Source organism: Ailuropoda melanoleuca, chromosome 4 (genome assembly GCF_002007445.2).
Source record: "Ailuropoda melanoleuca isolate Jingjing chromosome 4, ASM200744v2, whole genome shotgun sequence".
Classification (NCBI taxonomy): Eukaryota; Metazoa; Chordata; class Mammalia; order Carnivora; family Ursidae; genus Ailuropoda; species Ailuropoda melanoleuca.
This window is the reverse complement of record NC_048221.1, coordinates 24,334,445-24,358,804: the sequence shown is the minus strand read 5'-3', so window position 1 is coordinate 24,358,804 and position 24,360 is coordinate 24,334,445. Positions and strand designations below refer to the sequence as shown.

At 41.2% G+C, this 24,360-nt stretch overlaps 1 protein-coding gene and 1 pseudogene across 2 annotated transcripts in view; both read left to right on the top strand.

The window, feature by feature from the left end:
- ARHGEF3 (Rho guanine nucleotide exchange factor 3) overlaps positions 1–24,360 on the top strand; it is a 308,374-nt gene that overhangs the window by 191,581 nt on the left and 92,433 nt on the right. The gene's annotated exons all lie outside the window — the stretch shown is intronic.
- On the top strand, positions 1,383–3,532 carry LOC117801900 (annotated as a pseudogene).

The window sequence follows — 24,360 nt, the reverse complement described above, 5'->3', positions numbered from 1 at the left end:
TAACTGTTGCTAAACTGGCTACACGCTTTCAGTCTCAACACATCTCCAGAAGCCATGAGACCATTACAAGGTCTCTTCTTTCAACTCCTATTTCCTGCAGCTCCATGTTTCTAATCTCTACATTTCTGCACAGTTTGTGTTGGTGTCCTCAGGCTCCCTTGAGGTATGAAGTGGAGTAAAACATACCAAATGAAAGGTATAAACAAAAGTCCCTTAGATTGCAGTGAAGAAGGAATTATGGACCCAAGCGGGAATTTTAGACTACTAAACAGATGGTGTGTTATATTGTTAGCTGCTAAATGTTACTATATAATGGGCAGATTATTGGCCTGGGAAAGCCTGGGCTCCTTGTCACAAGTGCAAGGTGCCAGAATGAACACCACTAAGGTGACACAGAGATCCTTAGAACAGTGGAGTGTGATGCTGCATTTTTATCTCAGCATCCTAGTGGCAACCTGAGGCAGCTGCTGCCTGGCAAACCCTGTGCTTGGCACTGGGGAAGTAAAAATGAATGGATACAGTCTTTGCCGTTGAGAAATCACAACTTCAGTGCAGTGGGATATGCTTTCTACCTCATGCCTTTATTCATTTCTTTATTCACTCAACAAACCTGGACTTGGAGCCTTGCTAATGAGTTTGGTTTTAATTCTCCAGGCAGGGATGGTTTTGGAAGAAGAATATGATCTGATTGGAATGGTCTTTCCAGAAGGTCAAGGACAGAGAGAGTAGGTCTGTGAAGTTGGGGTCTGGCAGCTGGTAAATCAATTAGGAAGTCAGGGAAATCTCCCAGGGAGATCATCTGCTCCTGAAGTTCTATTATATGTTAAAATGTATGTTGTTCTCTTTCACTGTGAACAAAAAAGGAAAAATTGGTGAACAAAAACCCCCACAAAATATAGCACCTGTTTTTGGAATAAGGCTCATTTCAAGTATCATCAAACAGACCCAGTACTGCTGTAGATTTTTATTGTCTCATTACTGGTGAGACCAGGCTTTATATGATTTCTCCTCTCGGTTCAGATGCAGACACGGAAGCAAATGTGATGTATTAGTTATCTATAACAATATCACCACAAATTGAGCCTCTTATAACAACATAAATTTATCATCTCACAGTTTTTGTGGATCAGGAGTTTGGCATGGCTTAGCTGGGTCCTCTAATTCCAGGTCTCACAAGGCTGGAATCAAGGTTTTGACTAGGGAAGATCTTTTTCTAAACAACTCACATGGTTGGGGTGCCTGGGTGGCTCAGTCGGTTAAGCATCTGCCTTTGGCTCAGGTTGTGATTCTGGGGTCCTGGGATCGAGTCCCACGTCGGGCTTCTTGCTCAGCAGGGAGCCTGCTTCTCCCTCTGCCTGCCACTCCCTCTGCTTGTGCTCCTTCTCTCTCTCCAACAAATAAATAAAATCTTAAAAAAAAAAAAAACACAAAAACCTCACATGGTTGTTGGCAGCATTCAGTTCCTTGTGGTTATAGAACTGAAGACTTCACAAGGGCATGAACACAAGAAGAAGGCAGGAGTCACAGAAGCCACCCTAAGAGGCTGTCTGCCATATGTGATGTTCAGGGACTTGGTAGAGGTGATAGAGGAGGTGACAAGATAAAGAGACCAGAGCCTACAGAGCTCCCAGGCAACATTGCTGTTGCCAGAAAACCACCTTCTGTTTTCCTCTTACTCCATGTCATATTGGGAAATTGATCCAGAGTCCCGAGTCCTTCAGGCTGATGATTTCAGCCCTACTACATGATTGAGGCAAAACCTGTTTCATTATCTGTTGGCTGGAATCCTGGTGGCAGCATCCATTTGTATTGGTTTTATTTTCCTATTTCTTTTTTGTTTTGCTTTATTTCATTAAATATTATCCTCTTTGCCTGAAAGACTTTGCTCCTTTTAGTTGTTTTTAATTTGTTTAGCTCAATTAATTTGAATAATAGTCATTTGAAGGCAATTAACAAGGGCAGGCAAGCTTCCCGACAATATACTTAGAAGGTTTCAGGTAGCAATTTCAAGCATTCTGTTTATTAACTTATTGATAAATCATTAAAAAAAGGAGCTCAATGGCTCTTAGAAAATCCTGGCTCCATGATGGATCTATCTGCCTTGAGCATATCTCTATCTCAATTTCCCTGCCTATAAATCCACAGGGTGCAGTATCCGTTTTAACAAGATGTTCCAAAGGGAACTAATAAGTTTTTAACATAAACTAGAAATCTTATGCAATAGAAATTGATTTGCATTCTGCACTGTTGAGCAGAACTGTGCCATGAAGCTTAAAATAATTGTCAGGCATTAAGTGTTTACCATGTGTCAGTTTCTCTGCTTGCTGTTTTCATTTCCTTTTCTTGCACAGTCTTGACAGTGACCTTGAAAGGTAAATAGTAATATCTTCATTTTGTAGATGATGAGTCTGAGATTCAGAAACATTGTTTAACAGGTCTAAGGCCACATAGCTCTGAATTGGGATTCTGCCTGACTCCATAGCCTGTTAACATGTCATTGCACCAGGATTTATGAAACTAAGGTCAATCCCTCACTCAGATTGTGACCCATTTCTTATTTTTACTGAAGTCTGTGGCAGTTTTCTAGAACCCAGAAAGGACAGAACTGAAAGGGGAGTTTCTTCTTATGTGTCATTGCTCTCTAAGAAAAAGTGCCCTGGAAAAGCCAAAGTTGAATTGCATGATATTTTCACCTTTTAAAATATATATCCATACTATGGAATACAATACAGCAATTTAAAAAAAAAAAAAAAAAGGAAAAGAAGGAGAAAAAGTGATGTAAGCCTAAGATGAAAAGATTGTCAAGATATAATGTTAGATTTCAAGAAGCAAGTTGCTAAATAAATAAATAAATAAATAAGAATAAAAAGCAAGTTGCAGAAATTTGAGTATGATGCCGTTTGTGTGCTAAACTAAATCACATAAAAAGCAATTATTTAGGTGGGGAAGAGAGACAGATTTGTAAACCGCAGAGAGAGGTTCTGCCTACCTGAGAGCGCCGCTGTGCAGACACTGGGTGAAGCCACCGTCACCATGTCTGACCAGGAGGCAAAACCTTCAGCTGAGAACTTGGGGGATAAGAAGGCAGGAGAATACATTAAACTCAAAGTCATTGGACAGGATATCAGTGAAATTCACTTCAAAGTGAAAATGACAACACAGCTCAAGAAACTCAAAGAATCCCCTCTCAAAGAGAGGGCCTTCCGATGAATTCACCCAGGTTTCTCTGCAGAGGTCAGAGAATCACTGATAATCACACTCCAAAAGAACTGGGAATGGAGGAAGAAGACGTGGTTGAAGTTTTGCAGGAATAAATGGGGTCATTCAACAATTTAGATACTCTTTATTTTTTTTTCTTTACCCTCAATCCTCTTTTATTTTAAAAAATAGTCCTCGGGGCAACCTCAGAGGCACAGCCAGTTAAGCGTCCAACTCTTGCTTTAGGCTCAGGTCTGATCTCAGGGTTGTGAGATCAAGCCCCACGCCAGGTGTAGACCCTGTTTAGGATTCTGTCTCCCTCTCCCTCTGCTCCACCCCACCCCCCCACTCTCTCTCTCTCTCTTTCTCTCTCTCAAATAAATAAATAAATAAAATCATTCTTTTGTGATGTAGTGTTCAAAATGGAATTGAAAACTGACACCCCCTCTCTCTAAAACAAATGGTAATTTGAACTCTAGTTCCCATTATCCATTATCACTTGTTTTTGTTGTGCTGATTTTTGGTGATGAAACCTCAGCCCCCTTGGGGCACCTGGGTGGCTCAGTGGGTTGAGTGTCTGACTCGATTTCAGCTCAGGTCATGATCTCAGCGTTGGGAGATCAAGCACAACATTGGGTGTAGACCCTGCTTGGGGTTCTCTCTCTCCCTTTCCATCTGTCACTCCCCATGCACTCTCTCTCTCTCTCTAAAAAAAAAAAAAAAAAGCCTCAGTCCCCTTCATATTGCCCTCTCCTTTTTAAAAATTACATGTGTGCACAGAGAGGCCACCGTTTCCAGGATTTTGCATTTTCAGGCTTGTGATAAATAAGATCTACCAGTGGGAGTGATTGCTTCACTCCTGGACTATGACTTTCAGTGGGAGATGAAAGTTTTTCAGAGAACTGAACTGTGAAAAAAATGGCCTTTCCTTAACTTGAAGCTACTTTTAAAATTTGTGCGTCTGGACCCAAAGAAGAGAACTATCAGGCCGGAGTCGAGATGACAGAGATGGTGAGAATAATGACTAACTCCAAAGATGACTTCCTGAAGAGAAAGCATTTTAAGATAAAAGTCTTGTCGGAAGAGCCAAGAAAAGTTGTAATTTTCGTTAACAGTTAATGAAGTTATTAATGCAAAAGTGTATTCAACAGAACACTGCTCTTTTTTATTTCATTTGTACTTTTTAGCCTAGGAAATGGGTTTTAAATGGACATTGTACCAGTTTCATTAAAATAAACAAAATATTTGTAGAAACCATAAAAAAGCAATTATTTATTTTTCAAAGATACACAAATGTATTGAAAGTAACTGGAAAGGATTTCACCATAACTTCATTAAAATGATTCCCTCTGAGAATGGGGTCTGGTATTGGCTCCAGCGGCCATCTGGGACAGCTCTAGTTTAATCTTTAGCAGTTTATGTTTTTACAAGGAGAAAGTATTCATGTGTTACATGTGCAATTAGAAGTTACTTTAAAAATACATATATATATATATTGGGGTGCCTGGGTGGCGCAGTTGTTAAGCGTCTGCCTTCGGCTCAGGGCGTGATCCCAGAGTTCTGGGATGGAGTCCCACATCAGGCTCCTCCACTAGGAGCCTGCTTCTTCCTCTCCCACTCCCCCTGCTTGTGTTCCCTCTCTCGCTGGCTGTCTCTGTCAAATAAATAAAATAAAATCTTTAAGAAAAATACATATATATAACACACAGTCAGGCTACCTCTTAGAGAGCCACAGCCAAAAGTTACAAAGTCACTTCAACAATAAAGAGAAAGGATAAACTAAAAATACCATGTCACCAAGAGGACTTTTCCCCCCAGAGGTTTCTCAGTCAGCTGGAGCTTTGATGTCTGGCCTTTGTTTGAACAGGGTGCTTGCTCAAGAGTCAGCTATGGCCACCCTAGAGAGAGTTCTGTGATGAGCCATGTTGGGGAGACAGGGATGAGTGGGCAGGTCTGTTTCCTTCTAGATGTCTCTGCTCTCAATCACTTCACATTATGTTGGGTAATCTCCCAGGACCAGATGAATGTGTATATTAGGGGTGGGGGGAGGTGAGGGGGTTAGTTGATGGGGTTAGAAGAGAGGGGTAAGAAAAGAAACTCTTCTTTGAAGGTAAAAGCATTGGATTCTGGGCATCTGCAAGGAATCACTTAATGTCCGGGCTGATTAAGTCAGCTGGGTGCCAGTCTAATGAGACTAGTATGGAGTCCATCCTTTGGTGGGCCAGATCATTTAATTCCTTAGAAGAAATGGCATGAGAATTCTTGACTATTTTTCTAGCTCTTGCAAAGTATGTAACTGATGCTAAATTAGCCAGATCCTTGGCAGTAAGATCCAAGTTAGATCTGCTGGTTGAATCATTTTTTTCTAATCTACATTAAAATAAACACATAGGTAACTATTAAACCAAAAATGTATGTATCCATGTGCATCTTAAAATCTCACATGCCTGGATGGCTCAGTTGATTCAGTGTCTGATTCAGTCTCAGCTCAGGTCTTGATCTCGGGGTTGTGAGTTCAAGCCCTGCATTGGGCTTCATGCCCAGTGTGGCGCCTACTTAAAATAAATAAATAAATAAAAATCTCACATTCTAATCGTGGTACATGGGCCATGTTTAGGGAAACGTCAGAAGTGGGATGAGCTTTGGGGAGGATCTGGGTTCAAATATTGCCTCCACAACAATTTAATAACCTGAGGACTTAACCTTCTTAGTCTTGAATTTCCTCACTTCCAAGTAGGCTTATTAGTGGTTCCTACCTTGTAGGGCAATTGTAAGGATTATCTGAGCTAACGTCTATAAAACATAATGTGTAGTGCTTACAAATTATTAGCCAAAAAGAAAAAGAAAAGAAAAAGGTCTTTGCAAATAAGTAAATGCTGAGATCTTGATTAAATATAACATCTGTAATAGATGTTGTCATTCTTTGGTGATGGTTCAGTGCTCAATTTCTTGTTTTGGAAATTTGTATGTGTGTGTGGGGGGGGCTGTTCCCCTAAACTGTTCCCTTTTGATCCTTTTTAAATTAACATTTTGGCTATAATGCATGGAATTACCTATTTCAAATCAATCTGATGGCTGAAAAAGGCAAAACACAGAATCAAAGTGATTACATAGCTATTCTGAAATGCACAGAATCATACCCAAGAATTTTTCTAATTAAATGGTCTTTGTGGGGGTGAAGTCTCTAGTATGAAACTATGTAACTAAAGCCTTAGAAACATCTCATCAGATTGTGGGTGATTATGTTTAAATTTTGTATCACATACATCTGCTCTGGCTCTAGTACTTGCTAGTTAACTTTGTACTTTTAGAAAAGTGAAGTTTCTTCAGCTACTTGGCTTTTTTAAGTGACTGCCTTGATGGAGAAGGTGGGAGAGTGGGAGCCAGGCAGAGTTGATGGCAGCTAATTGGGTAAGTTGCCTCAGTGGAGGCCATCGAAGATCTCACATAATGGAACAAAGGAGTGTGGTGCGGCTGAGAAGGTGATCTGGTTCGGGAAGCCTGCGCATTAGGACCCTCCCAAGTTCTCCTTGTCGCTTCTTTAGAGCCTCTGCCTGATGAGCTAGTGGGGGTGACAGAGCTTTCCCTAATGCTGCTACCTTAGGCAAAGACTCAAGCCAGGTCCATCTTTCTCAGTCTTGCAATTGAGACACCGAGTGCTGTAAGTAGGGATCTTAATTTGCCATTTTGTTTTACCCTGAACTTGATTAGTTCAGATGAGGAACTGGAGGTACTCATGTATTGGAGGTGAAGAAAAGGGTTTTCAGCAGTTTTGCAGCCTAGAGCATTCTTCAGATCATGTAGATACATTCTGGGGCTGAAGGGTTTCTTTGGCATTGTGTAACTGTGTGTATGTTAATAACAGGAACCTTTACATTGCATCTCACTGTTTTTGAAAATCTTTCCTATCTCCGTAAATCTTCCTACCCGTGAACTTTGATAAAGCAACATCCCAGAAATTCTTAACTTAAAAAAAGAAAACATTTTAGTCTTTATCTGATGAAATGAGCGAAAGAATTTTTTTTTTTAATTTTGAATAGATTGTATTAATTTTATAATATATCAGCAAGTGAGTTTCCAATGTACTCCTGGCTGCAGTTTCAGCCTTTTAAGATAGGATTTGTCTTCTCAGTTTTAAAATTAGGTGCAGTAAAGAAATTCCAGGGAACATGAGTCAGGGCAGAGCTGGGGCTTCCATCCTGATGTCTCAGACTTTTATTGACGCTTATGAAGCTTGCTGTACTAAGCCCCTCTGCAAATGCACACGTCTAATCTCATGTGAAAAACAAATGTATAAACAGTGAACAGGGGATGTGTGTTGTAATGGAGATGCTTTAAAAGGAGATATTTGATGGGAGCGTACTTGGAGCCTCAATCTTCTAATCTGTAAAATGTGCAAACTGGATGACATCTCTGCTCCTTTCCAACTTTCAAACTATGAGCCTGTGGGAACACAGACCATGTCTTGTCCTAGAACATTTGTTTTGCATGATCACTGAGTAGTAAATACACCATCAGACACAGTAAATATTTACGGCCCCCTGAAGCAGAGTGTTTTTTCCTGTTGCTGACCATTGTTGGCCGGCTCTAAGCACAGCATGGGTTTTTCATTAGAATGTAGTGGAGAAAGTCTCCATTGGTCCTTTGCAGAATGTCTGGGATGATCTTAAAAAGTAGCCTCTATGCCTCAAAGTGCTAAAAATATTTACCTAACAACAAGGTGGGCTGCTGGAGCTGCATCTCATTCCCCATTTCCTCTTAGCAACTTGAGGGAGAACGTAGAGGATGACACACTGCCAAGATGAGATAATGCCTGGGATGTGGTGGTTGAGGTCATCCCCATGGGGCTTCCTGTCAGATGAAGCTCTTCCCGTCCTGAGAGCACTGGGATCCTGTGGCGTTCTACCACTTTCTTTTCCAGACTTTGCAAACCTGAGGACCAGGATCACTTTCTTAATACTCTGTTATGGGAAATCACTCCTTTTCCCAGAGTGGTGAATGGGTAAACGTGATATTTTGCTGTGAGCTATCAGATTCTAAAGGAAGATAGCCATCTAGGGTGAAAGGGTCTGTGCAGTAGTGCATCGAAGCATGCAGATCCGATCAGTAAAAGCTTAGTTTCCAGACCCCTTGAGATTTGGGGAGAGGGTGCAGGGGATAGAAAATACATTTAAATAACCAAGCCCTTATTCTTTGTGTTGTTGCTCTATAATTGAGTAAACTTTCATTTTGGAATAGTTTTAGATTTACGGAAAAGTTGCAAATCTGGTAGAGTTCCTGTACGCCCTTCCCTCACCTTCCCCTAATGTTAATATTTTGTATAACTACATTCGTCAAAATCAAGAAAGTCCTATTGATACAGTATTCTTAATGAAACCATGATCTATTTGGATTTTACCACACATTCTCCTTTAAAAACCCAAGTTAAAAAAAAAACAACTAAGTCATACACATACACCTATACATGCACCAATACATAAATAGATATAAAATCCTACTTTTAAAATATAGGTATGCAAGGACACACATTTATCTCATTATATAATAGGTACCGTATTCTCCTGTCTATTGAGACAGATTTTACAAACTACCATTTGCCACTGTGGGATGAGCATCAGTCACTAGGCTTTGCTATATTGCATTGGCCTCTTAATGCTGTAGGGCTGGTTGGTTCCAGGAATCAGCGCTTTTTTGAGTCCTCAGGTCCACTTGCCATGGTTTTTCTAGACCTTCTCACATTACCAAGCTGCCAGCTGCTACTCTTCCCTGCTGTCAGCATTTTTTTTTTTTTGTCTGTGGCAGACCTTCTCACATCTACACTTCAGCTGCTAACTGTTAGTTCAGATTTCATAACCATGCAGTAGGGCTTCTCAGAATTATGGAAGGAAGACTACCTATAAATGAGGTTCCTGGACCATATCAGGATGTGGATTTTATGACTTTTTTTTTTTAAGATTTTATTTACTTATTTGACAGAGAGACAGCGAGAGAGGGAACACAAGCAGGGGGAGTGGGAGAGGAAGAAGCAGGCCTGCTGCTGAGCGGGGAGCCTGAAGACATGGGATCACGCCCCGAGCCAAAGGCAGATGCTTAATGACTGAGCCACCTAGGCTTTTTTTTTAAGCCTTTGTATGGTCTTATTTTCCAGTTTTTGACCAGATTTTGATAAATAACAATGCAAAGGTTAGTGATAATTTAAGTAATAGAATCCAGATTTTAATAGCTAAAAATACGGGAATGAATATCTGTCTTACGGAGAGATTTTTACCAAAAGAAGCTCACCCTAGTATTATGTTCTTCCAGTGTGTTTAAATTGTCATTTTAACTGTGTAAACATTAGCCTATGTGAGATTTTTAAATTATTTTCCCCCATGGTGTTGTTTTACAGGCTTTATAATACTATTTGTGTGTTGTAGAAAAATTGGGAAATATAGACAAGTTTATTTTCTACATCATTATTTTGAAAGGCTACACAATATTCCATTTTATGGCTATATCTAGCACATGTAGAATGACATTTAAGTTGTTTCCATTTTTTAAGATATAAATAGTCCTGCGACAAGTAGTCTTTGCAGCTATAGTTTTGCACACTTTCAAAAGGCTGTCTTCCCAGTAGTGAAATTATTGAGCAAGAATGTACACTTCGATGCATCTTGATGGCAACTCCCACATTTAGCAGAGTGTTAGAAATATGAGCTTTTCCACCTGCTGAAGGAAACTATAGCCTGAGGTTCTAGAGTAGAGTTGTTTGCGTGGCTTTTTGCACAGGAGCAAAGAAAACAGCCCCGCCTGGACCATTCTGGTAGTGTGTTCACACTGGGGGGATTTCAGACAGATAGAACTAAGCCTTTTCAGGTGACTTACTGACTCCTGGGAAGAAACTGTTTGTCAAGACCTGTTGCAATTTGTTGTGACCTCATCTGCTGGGGGTGATGGCCTTGGAACCCAGGGTTTACGAGGGGCAAGCTCCCACAGGCTCTGGCCAACCCCTCCCCACCCCCCACCCCGCAGCATTTCCTTGCCCTACAGCTTCAAGCAGCTTCATGCCTTAGCCTCTTTAATGAATAGTCATCCTCTTCAATTCCCTTTTTTTTTTTTTTTAAGATTTTTATTTATTTATTTGACAGAGATAGAGACAGCTAGCGAGAGAGGGAACACAAGCAGGGGGAGTGGGAGAGGAAGAAGCAGGCTCATAGCGGAAGAGCCTGACGTGGGGCTCGATCCCAGAACGCTAGGATCACGCCCTGAGCTGAAGGCAGACGCTTAACCGCTCTGCCACCCAGGCGCCCCTTCGATTCCCATTGGTAGGGACCATCCTCATGTTTTCTGTCAGGCAGACTGTTAGGCAAAACTTCTTGGCAAGTTTTCTAGCCAATTAAAAGTGGAAGACTAATTCCATTAAGCAGTCAATTCCTGTTAGCTCAGCTGGTAGGATTGTGGTGCTAACGCTGGACCAGGAGGCAAGGGTTTGATCCCCCAGGACCCTCTTCTCTCAGTATAGTAGCAGAGTAAGAAAATGGATTCGTTGCTTGCTTCCTCTCCTTCCTTTTAAATAAAGTCTCTTAATTAGATAGTCTAATTAAGACTGATGTGATAGGCATCAGCATTCTTTTTTTTTATTATTATTTATATTTCAAAATTTTTAATTTTTAAGTATTTATTTATTTATTTTACGGACATATCGATACACCATATCACATTAGTTCCAGGTGTACAAAATAGTGATTCAGCAAGTGTATACATTATGCTATGCCCACCCCAAGTGTAGCTACCATCTGTCACCATACAACACAATTACATAGCATTGACTATATTCCCCTATGCTGTACCTTTATCCCTGTGACTTGTTCATTCTATAACTGGAAGCCTGTATCTCTCAGTCCCCTTCACCATGTCATCACTGTTCTTTTTAATCAACAGTTTAGTGCCATTCTTTTTCAAAAGCTCAAAATAAATTTTCTGAACCTTCTGATTCTGATCCTGACTCTTCACTTTCTTTAGGAAATCATTTGTTTATCAAATAAATCATACTTTCTGCAGACCCTGCATCTCTGAAAGCACGAGTTCATGCTGAATATTTAGAGGATGGGCCATCAGGGAGAGAGTGAAATAAAAACGATGTAATTTAGACTAATCGTTGGTAGGGAGAGAGTGAAATAAAAACGATGTAATTTAGACTAATCGTTGGTCTTCTCTCCTCTGGTGGTCTTTCATAAGTATCTTCAGAACCAGTGTGGATCATTCAGAATAGGACGAAATAAGAAACAAAAGTTCCAGGTGACCAGGGAATAGGTTGAAATCCCGTTTGCCTCTTCAGGCACAAGATTGTGTCAGGCCCACGTAGGGACTCTGGGTGAGTGAGTGAATGAATCACTAGATGAATGTGTGACACAGTTCATGAGAGTAATCCCGTGGTGGGATTTAGAATGTTTCAGAACTCTCTTTTAATTAAAAATGTCAACTGTCTCCTACCACCCCGCAAATAGTAATAGATTGAAGGTAGTGTAATATTTCTGCATGCAAAGAAAGTATGAAGGAATCCTAAAAGAAAACCCCATCCTAAAGAAGTCTTCTTTCCTTAAAGGGAATAGTAGATGGCCTTTATTCCTTTAGAAGCTCTTCATCAACTGTTGATCAAAAACAAGCATCTGGTTTTCAATCTGTTTCTTCCTAAAATTGCCAACTGTATGCAGTCACGAGGAGTTGACTTTTAAGCGTGGGGGATTGGAAGATGGAGGGTGGGGGTTGGAGACAAGGAAAAGTACTAAAATGGCTCACACTAATCAGATGTAAACATGATACCTTTGCCTGCTGAACTGTGTCAAGAGGGAATTTTTGCTGCAGAAACTCTCACACTGAACACCAGCAGTTTTCCTAAGAGAAGTGATTTTTCTCTCTTTGGGAAAATTGAGGAAACCCAGGGTTAAGTCTATCCTTCTCTGTATGAGAAATCTTTCTCGCACAGGAAGTCCCTGTGGAGGTGCATGATTCAGCCTCTTTACTCTCTTTTTCCCGGAGGTCAAGAGTGAACTGAGGGGATGACTCAGCCACAGGGCACTTTATCAGGCCCTGTTTTAGCCAGCCGGCCTGGGCTCTCTGGACCTTACAGGTCCTCTTCTGTCTGTGAGAAAAGCGGGGAGAGGGGTGTGTGTTTAAGCCTTTCTGCTAAAGGCTCAATGGTTCTTTCAAGGGAGCAATATGATCTTTCCATGTGCTTAGGCCTTTGGAAGTGGAAATAGCAATTAATTAAACAATGAATTACATTTTACTCTGAATTAATGCTTTTATTTACTATTTAGCATTGTCTTATAATGGTTTCATTTCAATGCATGCAAGATGGGCATGCATCTGTTTTGAGAAAGGCTAATATTAAAATCATAAATGCAAAACTATTGATAACTTAGGGAATTTATATTCAAAATACTTTTAGTTAAGGATTCACTACTGGTTAGTCTTTAAGGAAAAAGCACCCTAATGCACTTATTTTTCAAATTTTATTTCTTTATTATACTAGCATTACATGGATGTTGTGGAATATTACAAAATAAAGACAAACTTAAAGAAAGATGATTTTGTCATGATCGTACTACCCAGAGTCACTCTCCATATTTTGGCATACAGCTCTCCTGAATGTGTAATTACGTGCACACGCAAACAGGGGGACATGATGTGCAGATGGTGTTTTGTGGCTTTCTTGTTCTTACACATGAACAGTGTTCTTGTTCATACATACCTGCACCTTATTATTCTTATTAATATCTACATAATACCAAATTGGTCAACTGGGACCTAACTTTATTTAATTAATCCACTATTCTTGGACATATAGCCTGCTTCCAGTTTTTCTTACTTATAAACTCACCTTTTTGTGATAATGATAGCCCAGTGCTGTGTGGAGCATTTTCCCATGTAACATCTCCCTTTTTATTTAATTCAGGTAAACTTCATATAACATAAAATTAGCTATTTTAAAGTGTATATGGGCACCTGGATGGCTCAGTTGGTAGAGCTTGTGGCTCTTAGGGTCATGAGTTCAAGCCCCATATTGGGTGTAGAAGTCATTTAAAAACTCAAATAAAATGTGGTTTCTGTAACTCCAGAGAGCGATTTTGCAGTAATAATAAGTGAGACTGGGAATCTGCGTTTCTAATAAGTTCTCTAGGTGGTTTGGATGTGTAGCCAGTTCGTGGGCACACTCTAAAAAAATAAATTAATTAAGTGTACAATTCTGTGGCATTTAATACACTCACAATGTTAGTGAAACCCTTGCTTCTATCTAGTTCCAAAACATTTTCCTCACTCTAAAGAGAAACCCCATAACTGTTAAGCAGTCACTTCCTCTCACCCTCTCCCCAGCCCATAGGAATCAACCATTGATCTACTTTCTATCTGTGTGTTTGCCTATAGGTGGAATTACACAACTTAGGACTTTTTGTGTAACATCTGTTCTTTTTTTTTTTTTTTTTTTTTTTTTTTAAGATTTTATTTATTTATTTGACAGAGACAGCCAGCGAGAGAGGGAACACAAGCAGGGGGAGTTGGAGAGGAAGAAGCAGGCTCCCAGCAGAGCCTGATGTGGGGCTCGATCCCATAACGCCAGGATCACACCCTGAGCCAAAGGCAGACGCTTAACCCGCTTAACCGCTGTGCCACCCAGGCGCCCCTGTGTAACATCTGTTCTAACCCTCACAAACCCTGTGAGGTAAGACCCAGGGAGGTTGAGCGACTTGCCAGGGATTCCAGTCCTTCAGGACGAGGACTTGAACACTGCTGTCTCTGGTCCTGAGGCCCCATCCTGTGCCACTGTCCCAGGCTCTCACCCTCTGGTCCATAGACTCTGTAGTATAAAGTGCTCCCTCCTTTCCTCGCCTGTTGACTTTAGCATCACAATTAGGTGATTGGTCCTTTTCCTCTGCTTTTCACTTGTAAAATGGGAAAGCTTAATACAGTGGTTCTCACATTTTAACATCAGTCAGCACCCCACTGAGGCCTTGCAGAGCTTCTGACTCAGGTCTGGAAGGAGGTCTAAGAATCTGCTTTTCTAACAAGTTCCTAGGTGATGCTTATGCTGCTGCTCCCAGGACCACATCCTGGAAGCCACTGGTCTGACGGATACGAGACAGAAGAATCACTTCATTAGACTACCTCCCAATCAGAATGCTTGCGATGGCCTGAAGAATATTGAATATTCGGAAAAATTGAACAGCTATCCAGCTTGGCCAATGTGCAGGTGCGAATTACACGGGAGGCTGAGGAGTCTCCTGAAGTGTGATCCAAACTTGCATTTGCATTTCCAAATGTATGTTTAAAAAAGAACCTGAACATCTGGTGAGGTTGTAAATGTGCATATCCTGTGATCTTACTTTATACATGTTTGAGCTTCAGAGAACCAACCTCAGGAATGCAGAAGGAAGTGTGTCAGGGAAATGAAAGGCAATGATTTTTGTAATGGGAAAAAAAAAGAAAAGAAAAAGAAAAGAAAACGAAGAAAAGCAAACTATCCATAAATAAGAGAACAGATAAAATACAGTGTAAGTGATGCTAGATACAGTTAAGCTTTTAACTAGATCTATATAAAACAACATGAGGGAGCTCAAAAACAATACTAAGTAGGGGAAATATTTAGATTTACACTCACAAAATAATGCTACCCATTATTTTGGGTGCCTGGAATAAATGCACTGGTAAAAAGTGATAAATTGTCTTCAAAGAAGGTATACAAATAGCCAATAGGCACATGAAAAAGTGCTCAGTATCAATTGTCATTAGGGAAATGCAAATCAAAACCACAATCATATACTGCTTCATGCCTACTAGGATGGCTATCATAAAAAAGGAAAAAAATTGAAAATACAGGTGTTGGGAAGGATGTGGAAAAATGGAACCCTCATGCACTGGTGGTGGGAATGTAAAATGGTACAGCCACTGTAAGTGGCAGTTCCCTAGAAAGTTAAATACAGACCTAACACAGGACTCAGTAATTTCACTCTTAGGTATATACCCCAAAGAATTGAAAACGTGGACTCAAATACTTGTACACAAATGTTCATAGCAGCTTTATTCGTAATAGCCAAAAACTGTAAACAACTCAAATTTCCATCAAGTGATGAATGGACAAAGAAAATGTGATGTATCCAAACAATGGACTATTATTCAACCAGAAAAAGGAGTGTATCCTGATACGTGCTCCAACATGGATGAACCTCAGAAACACTATGCTAAGTCCAAAAAGCCAGATACAGAAAGAAGATCACATAAACCATGATCTCATTTATATGAAATGACCAGCACAGGCAAATCCATAAAGACAGAGGCTTAGTGGTTGCCAGGGACTGGGAGGAGAGGCGATTTGGGGCTTTTTTGGGGGTGGATGTTAGAAATTTTCTGGAATTATATTGTGGTGGTTGCATAATATTGTTAATATACTAATCTGAGTATACTAATCTGAGTACTAACACAGAGTTGTATATTTTAAATGAGTTAAAATAATGAATTTTATCTCAGTAAAAAAAATTTTGTAATGATAAGTGGACTGGTTAAGATAGACAACCTAACCCATAACGGTAGTTGCCACTGGAGCGGCTAGAGGTGAGATATGGGACTGAGGTGGTAGGAAAAGGAGATGTTAGGTATGTTAGTAGTGTTTTGTTTCTTTTGCATATAAAGAGAAAGTACTGGAAGCAACTTTAACAAAGCATTGAGTTCTTAATTCTGGATGATGGGAATGTCAGCATTTACTATATATTGCCTATAGCATTTGCTATGATTTTTTAAATTTCTAAAAAATATATGTATATTTACATATATTTCTTATAAATATATAAATATACCAGATGCAAAATACCCCGAGTGTGCGAGCTCAGCATGAGGAGAGCTGCCTTCTTTCCATCTCAAACCTCTGCCCTCCTCCTAAGATCCCACTGGATCCTGGCACTCTGGTTGGTAAACTCTTTCCATTCAGCCTCCACTGGCCCTTCTTGACCAAAAGCATCATTACACCTCCTGATTTAGGAGAAATGTCAAGGTTCTTGATTCCCCAGTGACTCATCAGCAGATATTTACCATCCTGACTCCTTCCTGAGCCTGGACAAAAATCCTCTTTCCTGTTGGAGAATCCCCTGCCACCAAGCTCACCCAAAGATTAAGTTAGATCCAGAAAAAAACAGAAGAGTATCCATTCTGTTCCTATGGATATGATGATGGCTAATATGGAACTATAGAGAAGACCTTGACTTTTCCTAAAACACACTCTGTTCTGGGAAGAGATCGTCATGTCTATTTACCAGGCCTTATAGTAAGCGAAAATGAAAAACAAAACAAACTGAATGATAGATGAAACTGCAGACTTCTTTCCAAGCAGTCTAATGCAGGTATCATCGAACTGCAGCTACATCTGTCCTACTCTCTGTTTTAAAGATTGATTGATTTATTGATTGATTGATTTAAGAGACAGGGAGAGAGAGCACACATGTGTGCCCGCATGTGCGAGTACACACATGTGGCTGAGTGTGGAGGGAGGGGCAGAGGGAGAGAATCTTCAGACTCCTGACTGAGCACAAGCCCAGTACGGTGCTCAATCTCATGACCCTGAGTTCATGACCCAACCAAAACTAAGAGTCGATCACTTAACCAACTGAGCCACCTAGGTGCCCTTGGCCTCCTGTCTGTTTTTATAAATAAAGTTTTATTGAAACACAACCACATTTTTACTTACTTATTGTCTGTGTTTTTGTACTACATCAACAGAATGGAGTAGCTACATCATGGCCCACAGAGCCTAAAATAATTATTATCTGCCCTTTACAGGAAAGTTTGCCAGCTCCTGGTCTAGTGGTTAGAAACATGGGCTCTTAACTCCAAATACTCTTAGAAGGTAGTTAAGAGACAAGATCTTTCCATCTTCTTATCTTAAAGTGAGGATGACACTGAAATGCAGAGAAATGGGGTGAAGAGTCAGGGTCACAGAGCCAATTATTGCCTGAGGGTTAAGAGTGTGGGTTCTGGAATTAACTGCCACTTACTGGATTTATGGCCTTGGGTGTGTCACTGGAGGTTACAAAGCCTCGTTTCTTAAACAGTGTTCTTGAGAAGAGTAAGTGAGATAGCTCAGTTATTTCATCAGTAAATGTTTATTGGGCTCCATTCAGTGCCAAGCACTGTTTGAGGTGCTGATGATATAACAGCAAATGTGAAGGACAGAGTTGTAACCTAGATGGTCTATAACAGTAAATTGGTCTTGCAGTGATTGGGCAGGGGGACAGGGAGAGAGATGGGGGTTAGAAATCTATTACAGCTAAGAGTTCAGGGAGGCCCCTCTGAGGAGGGGTCTTTTCAGCTGATGCCTCAATGACAAAAAAGAGACGGCCCGGCAAAAGATTTGGGGGCAGAGGAAACAGCCAGTACAAACATCCTGGCTAGCAATGAGGCTGCTTGGTCAGGAAGGAAAGGAGGCTGTGCTACAGCCTTGTGGGTGAGGAGGAGAGAAGCAAGAGGATGAGATCTGACAGATCAGCAGGCCCAGATCCCATGGGGCCTCATCAGTTGGGGCAAAGAACTGGGATTTCAGTGTTAAGTGCAGTGGAAACCACTAGAGGGTGAGTGCTATGATCTAAGTATTCAGGTGATCCTTCTGGTAGCTGTAATGTGATGGGATTCTATAGACAAGGTTTGCAGCAGAGAAAACAGTTAGCAGGCTACTGCAAGGTCCAGGTGAGAGAGGAAGACAACTTGGGCTGTGACTGTGGCAGGCAAGGTGGAGAGAAGAAGATGGATGCAGTGAAACTAATGGAACTTGCTGGAAGATCAGACTTCATGTGATAACGTATGGGAAATGTTTAGCATGGGGCCAGGGACAGAGGATCATCATCCATCACTGTCATTATTACCACCCCCACCCCCTCCTCCACCATCACCACCACTGTTATCATCTTGAGGAACGGTGTAGCATTACGGTTAAGAGTATAGGCTCAAGCCGCCATTGCTCGGGTTCAGGCCCCAGCTGTGCCACTTAGAAGCTCTGTGACAGTGGACAAATTACACATCCTCTCTGTGTTTCAGTTACCTTCCCTGTAAAATGGGGGGATCATAGTACCTTTCTTCTGGGACATTGTAGAGTACCATAATGTACTTTGCAGATAGTAAACCCTAAACACTGTTGGTATTATTTGGAGGCTGGCAGATGATCTTCTATTTGGTAGATTTGGTGAATATTGCTAAAATCCTTGCATTCAGTGGATATCATCCGTAGAGGTCAAAAACAAATCCTTCTTAAAAGTGTGTTTGTATACAATTCAAGTTATACATGATCATTGGGAGAGAGAAGACACACACATGAGAGAAGGAGAAACAGACATAATGGTTGGGGTGAAACGTAGATGGGGTTAACATGATTCTTACACCATTTCTAGCTTTCAGATTTCATCTAAACAAAAAGTGCCCCAGGACACCTGGGCAGCTCAGTTGGTTAAGCATCTGCCGTCAGCTCAGGTCATGATCCCAGGGTCCTGGGTTTGAGTCCCACATTGGGCTCCTTGGTCAGCAGGGAGCCTACTTCTCCCTCTGCCTGATGCTCCTCCTGCTTGTGCACTCCCGCTCTCTCTCTCTCTCTCTGACAAATGAACAAATAAAATCTTTAAGAAAATACAAAACAAAACAAATCCTTCTTTTTGTAACCCATTGATTGTTGACGCTGATAGGAGGGCTCTCTCCTCGACCTCTGAAATGCTGCAGTTTGAGAAAGCCAAGACAGCCCCACTGTTTGTTAGAACATTTTAGCTGCAGGCTTTTCAATCAGCATTCCAAAGATGAAAAGGCAACAAAAGTGGACTGGGATTTCCACAGAAAAGAGTGTCGGAGTTCTGTGCCTACTCTGAAAAGCCATGTCCGTGTGGGGCTTGGCAGGCTTGTCATTGAGATGGCATTACTTCTTACAGGGAGGCTGGGGAAGGGAAATATACCCATTTCCACACCCTTCTGCACTACACAACACTGGACAGTGTCTTTGCATCCAAGCAGACTTCCTGTTCTGCACCAAACCGCCCCTTTCATCAAGAGCCTGGGTGGCTCAGTCGGTTAAGCATCTGACTTCGGCTCATAGACCCTCATTTCAGCTGGAGGGCCTCAGAGGTAGCAAGAACTTCCTGAGTGTTCCAGCTATGAGCTTTGAACAACCTGAGCCAAATATGGGGGCATTATTGTCCCAATCACATATCAGACGGGCAGGCTGCTGGAACCAGGGGACCAGCTTCTGGGAGGTGAGAAAAGCACCTGGTTTTAGACTCACCTGGAGCCTAGACGAACTGTGCCCCATAAAAGTTGTGCCCTATGCAAGTCTGTCCCAAAGACATAGATGTATGTGTTCCCCTCCGCCCACAACCACAGAAGGGATCTCATCAACCTTTCTGAGCAATGAAAAGAACAATCAGTAGCAACATGTGGTAAGATCTGCTAAAACCCAGATCTTTCTCCCTCCCACTCAGAATCAAGCTCCCACAGATGGCAAGTTTTACTTCTGGGCCAGAGTCCATTCCTCTCCCCGAGGGCTGGGATCTTTAGAACTTCGGGGGCTCGCGATATTGTTTCCGGCAACTGCTTAGTTGGACAACTTGTTTCTTAGCTTTAAATTCCAGAGAAACAGAATGGCATAGCAAAACAAACACCCAGCTTTCAAAACCAATCAGAGCTGGAGTTAAACCTTAGTTTTATCACTTGATATCTGCCGCCTGAAGCAAGTCATTTAACCCCTCTGAGTCTCAGTGTCTTCATCTGAAAAGGGGGAGATAGTAATAACTGTACTTGTAACACAGGATCTTACTAAGTTATATACTGTGTTGATGTTTTGTTACTTTACATGGACCTTACATCTGAGATCTCGAGGTTAGGTTATGTTCTTAATTTTATTTATTTATTTATTTATTTATTTATTTATTTATTTATTATGTTGTTAATTTTAAAATCTCTACTGGAATACTAACAGCACACATTTATTGAGCCCTTACTATGTGACAGTCGCTGAGCACATTCACAATGTGTTTGATCCTTGGAATGGCTCTGCAAGGTGGGTGCTATTATAATCCCCATTTTACAGATGAGAAAAACGAGGCTCACACAGGTAAACTAGCATGCCCAAGTCACAGACTAGAAAGTGGCAGAGCTGGGGTTTGAACCTCGGCCACCAAGTCCTTAACTCACTCTACTAGCCCTTAAAACATTCATGCATGGTAAGTGGTTTTGCTCCTCATGAATGTTTTCACACTAGTCAGACACACAGTCATACAGAGATGGTCATTGGTCCTTTGCTTCTTGATTTTTAGGAGGTCTCATATTATGGAGGTGAGAGCTTTCTGATATGATTTGCAGATATTTTCCCCCAGTTTTCCTTTGGACTTTGCTCATGATACTCTTGTCATTTTGTTTGCCACATAGCAGGGTTTTCTATTTTGTCATATTTTATGATAAAAAGATCTGTTAATGTTTTCTTCTGGACTTTGAGTCATAGAAAAGTCTTCTCTATATCTTGCCCATCTTCTTCTAGCACTTTTATGTTTTCATATTTACATTTAAATCTTTGATCCATATGAAGTTTATCCTGGTGTACAAGGTAAAATACAGGTTTTTAAAAAACTTGAAAACACACTTCAAAACAAATTACCCTATCCAATGTGGTCAGAGTTTGTGTATCTGGAGTAGTGTATCTTCTTTTAAGAATAAAAGTAGGCTTGTTGGTGTCACAAGTGATAAGTGGGAAATTGTTTACAATTCTAATTAAACCTCCAGCCTGGAGCTTGAGTAGGGGTTTTCCTGGGTTGGTCAAGTGCAGGTGGTGGGGGAATCTCAAGAGAGGACAGTCAGACAAATGGAGCTTCTGGAGGTAGCTCTGGATACTCATGAGACCTCTGACTCCTTATGCCATCAGTTTCCAAAGGCTCACCTGTGAAACATCCTTAACATTTTCCTACTTTTTTCTCTTTGGTATTGTTATAAAATGATTTGTCAGCTATCCTAGTCTTGATTTTGGCAAAAAGTGTTACTCTATCAGTGGGCTGTCACATTTGTCTCCTGGCTTCAAGGAACTTACAATCTCATTGAGGGAAGCAAGAATTAGATATGTAATATAAATTCTGAATAATGCACAGGAGTAAGAAGACAAGTACTCATTTATATGGTAAAGACCTTTTCATGTGTATTTGAATCAAAACTCTTTAAGTTGCAAGTGCCAGAAACACAACTGAAATTCCTTTAAGCAGAAAGGGAATTTATGCTGATGTAACGGAAAAGTCCAGTAATTACTGGCTTCAGGCATGGCTGGATCTAGGTGCTAATTTTCCTCAGAAAGTCCTCTCTCTTCACCTCTCAGCTTGTATTTTTCTATGTTGCCTCCATTCTCCAATATGTTCTCCTCTCCTGGTGGAAACATGGCCACCAACATCTCTAAGCTTATTCCCTTCTAATTTATAGGTGCTTTCTTGCCCAGTTCTTCCTGCAAAAACCCCAAGCCTGGTTCTCATGCCCTTTCCTGAACAAATCCCTGTGACCAGAAAGAGGGGGTTGCTGATTGGCCAGTCCTGAGTCGCATGTATTCCCAAGGGGACTGACAGTGGACTCTGTCCCATTAAAACAACAGACACTGAGAGGGGGGCAGTTTCCCCAGAGAAAATGGAGGAACTGTTATTAGAAGAGGGAGGAACCAATGCTGAGTGAGTCAAAGCCCCAGAGTGCCCTGCAACACCAGCTTCTTGTCCTCAGAGCCCTTAAAAAATCAACTCCAGGTGCCAACAACATAAGCAACGAAAGTCATGATTGGAACAGTCTGTTAAACCCATAGAAGTGAAGGCTTTCTGGGTTGCTGTCTTGTGGTAATCAAGAACAATAGCGTTTGTCAGTGTTCAACAGCATGACTAAATAAAACTAAACAAATAGAAAGTGTTGCTGCCTATTCCTGTGATGGGTTTCTGAGATTCTTTTTTTTTTTTAAGATTTATTTATCTGTCAGAGTGAGAGAACAGGTAGGGGGGCAGAGGGAGAAAGAGAAGTAGGCTCCCCGCTGAGCAGGGACCCCGATGTGAGGCTCGATCCCAGGACTCTGGGATCATGAACTGAGCCAAAGGCAGATGCTTAACCGACTGAGCCACCCAGATGCCCCCGTTTCTGAGATTCTAATGGAATTTGTTGGAAAAGCTACCATTGTGTCATCAGCATTTATTAAATACCAAAATCCAGCAGAGGAGAACATATGGGAAGATTGTTTCCCTTTCTCCACCACTGACTATGGTTTGGGAAAAGAACAAGGTCTTGAACTGGGTAAGATTCTTAGTTTGGTGTTTTTGCAAATAACACTTACTCATTCCACACCTGAATATTCTATAGATTATGAAGAATGTGGCATGAAGTGCAGGGGTCTTTGTAAATGAAGCCATCTGGCTACTTTGTTGGCTGTGTGTCACGCCTCCCATGCATTCCCCATTTTATAGGTGAGGAAACAGGCTCAGAAGGATCATCCCACACCCAGTGTCCCAGAGCAATGAATAGTAGAATCAGGATTCAGATTCAGGCAGCTGGACTCCAGCATATGAGTTCCTAACACTGCTCAGTAATTAGCTGGCTGTGTAATCCTGACCTTGTCACCTCACAATTCCTTTTTGCAGGTGAACCGTTGGATTGTTAGAAGAATCTTTAAACAGTGATGCCACTAACGTGTTTTACTCTGAAAATCCTGGTATATAATTAGCTCTTAATAACGATAGATTTCTCCAATCGCTTTCCTCCCACCTTTTCCAGAAAACATCCGCAGTTGCTAAAACAGACCGAATACCATTCCATTCTTTTCATTTTATCTTTAGGAAGGAAGGCAAGTAGCCAGGATGTTGACCAAGTTGGCCATCAACTCTGAATTTTACAATTGTCGATAATCTTTAAAAATAGTCCCATCTGAGATCTGGTAATTATATACCTGTGTCTAAAGGATTCTAAGGCTGAGCTTTTAAGCAAATCTGGGTTTGAATCATAGTCCTGCCATTGTGACCTCAAAGAAATTGTGGAGCCTGAGCCCCAGTTTCTTCATCTATGAAGGGGTCATCAGTAGGTCTGAGCTCACAGGGCTGTCATGGGGATTAAAGGACATGAAATGTACAAAGTGCTCAGCCCAGTACTGCCCCTAAGAAGTGCTCAGGAAAGGCCAGCTGCCAGTCATATAATCATTGATTATTACAATTACAATTAACTTATTATTTCTTGTCCTCACCCCTCCCCCTCCAAAGTACACTCCAGCACCGCAAGGTCTCCATTTTTATCACTGACATTTAATAGTTAAACATCCTTTTCTTTGCAGTGGTTTGCAAAGCACCTTGCAATTTCCTCTCTTCCTAATTCCTGGAATTCTGTTTGTTTGAACTTGAATTGTTTAAAGCTCTCTGTTCAGCAAACTCTCCTTTGTGTTTTTTCCTCTGATGTCCAGAGGCTTTGAAACAGTAGCTTTTCCATAATCTCCCACAAAGGTTGCACTAACTCCCTGAAGGGTTCCTGGCTTTAGCTCAGCCCTCTCTTCCAGCTGGCTGGCTGGCTCCTTCTGTTTTCATTCTTTCTGGGAGATCATTTCTCTTTGTTTAGCTCTTTAAAGGGGAATCTCTTGCAGGCCTTTCTCTGAAACATGCTTGCCTCCTCCATTCAAGATTAAGCTGTTATCTTGGTGACAGGTACTGACGAATACCACACAGAATTGCACATGGTCACGTGGCTTGGCTCACAGATGAGTACCTTTTTCAGGTGGTAATGAACCCCCTGGCAGCTGCAGAAGCTTTGTCATAAAAAGTTGATTATTTATGGCAACCATGGTTCTGGCAGTTAAAATAACCTGGGAACTAGTTAGTTGTTCTTTCTCCTCCCCAAGGAACATCTCTGGAATTCATTTATGGCAGAAGAAACACACAAGGGCACATATCAGGTTTTTAATCAGAATAACCTCCCATCTGTAAGAGCATTTTATAGATTCCAGAGCATTTCCATGTATATCATCTCACAGTGAACTTGTCCCTGGGTGCTGGTCAGATATGTCCATCCAGGGGAGGTGAGGGGGAGGAGGAGAGTGAATCCAGGATGCTGAGCCGTGGTATGGGATTTTGAGGCAATTAGCAGTTCCTTAGACGCACTTAGGATGTGCCTGGACTG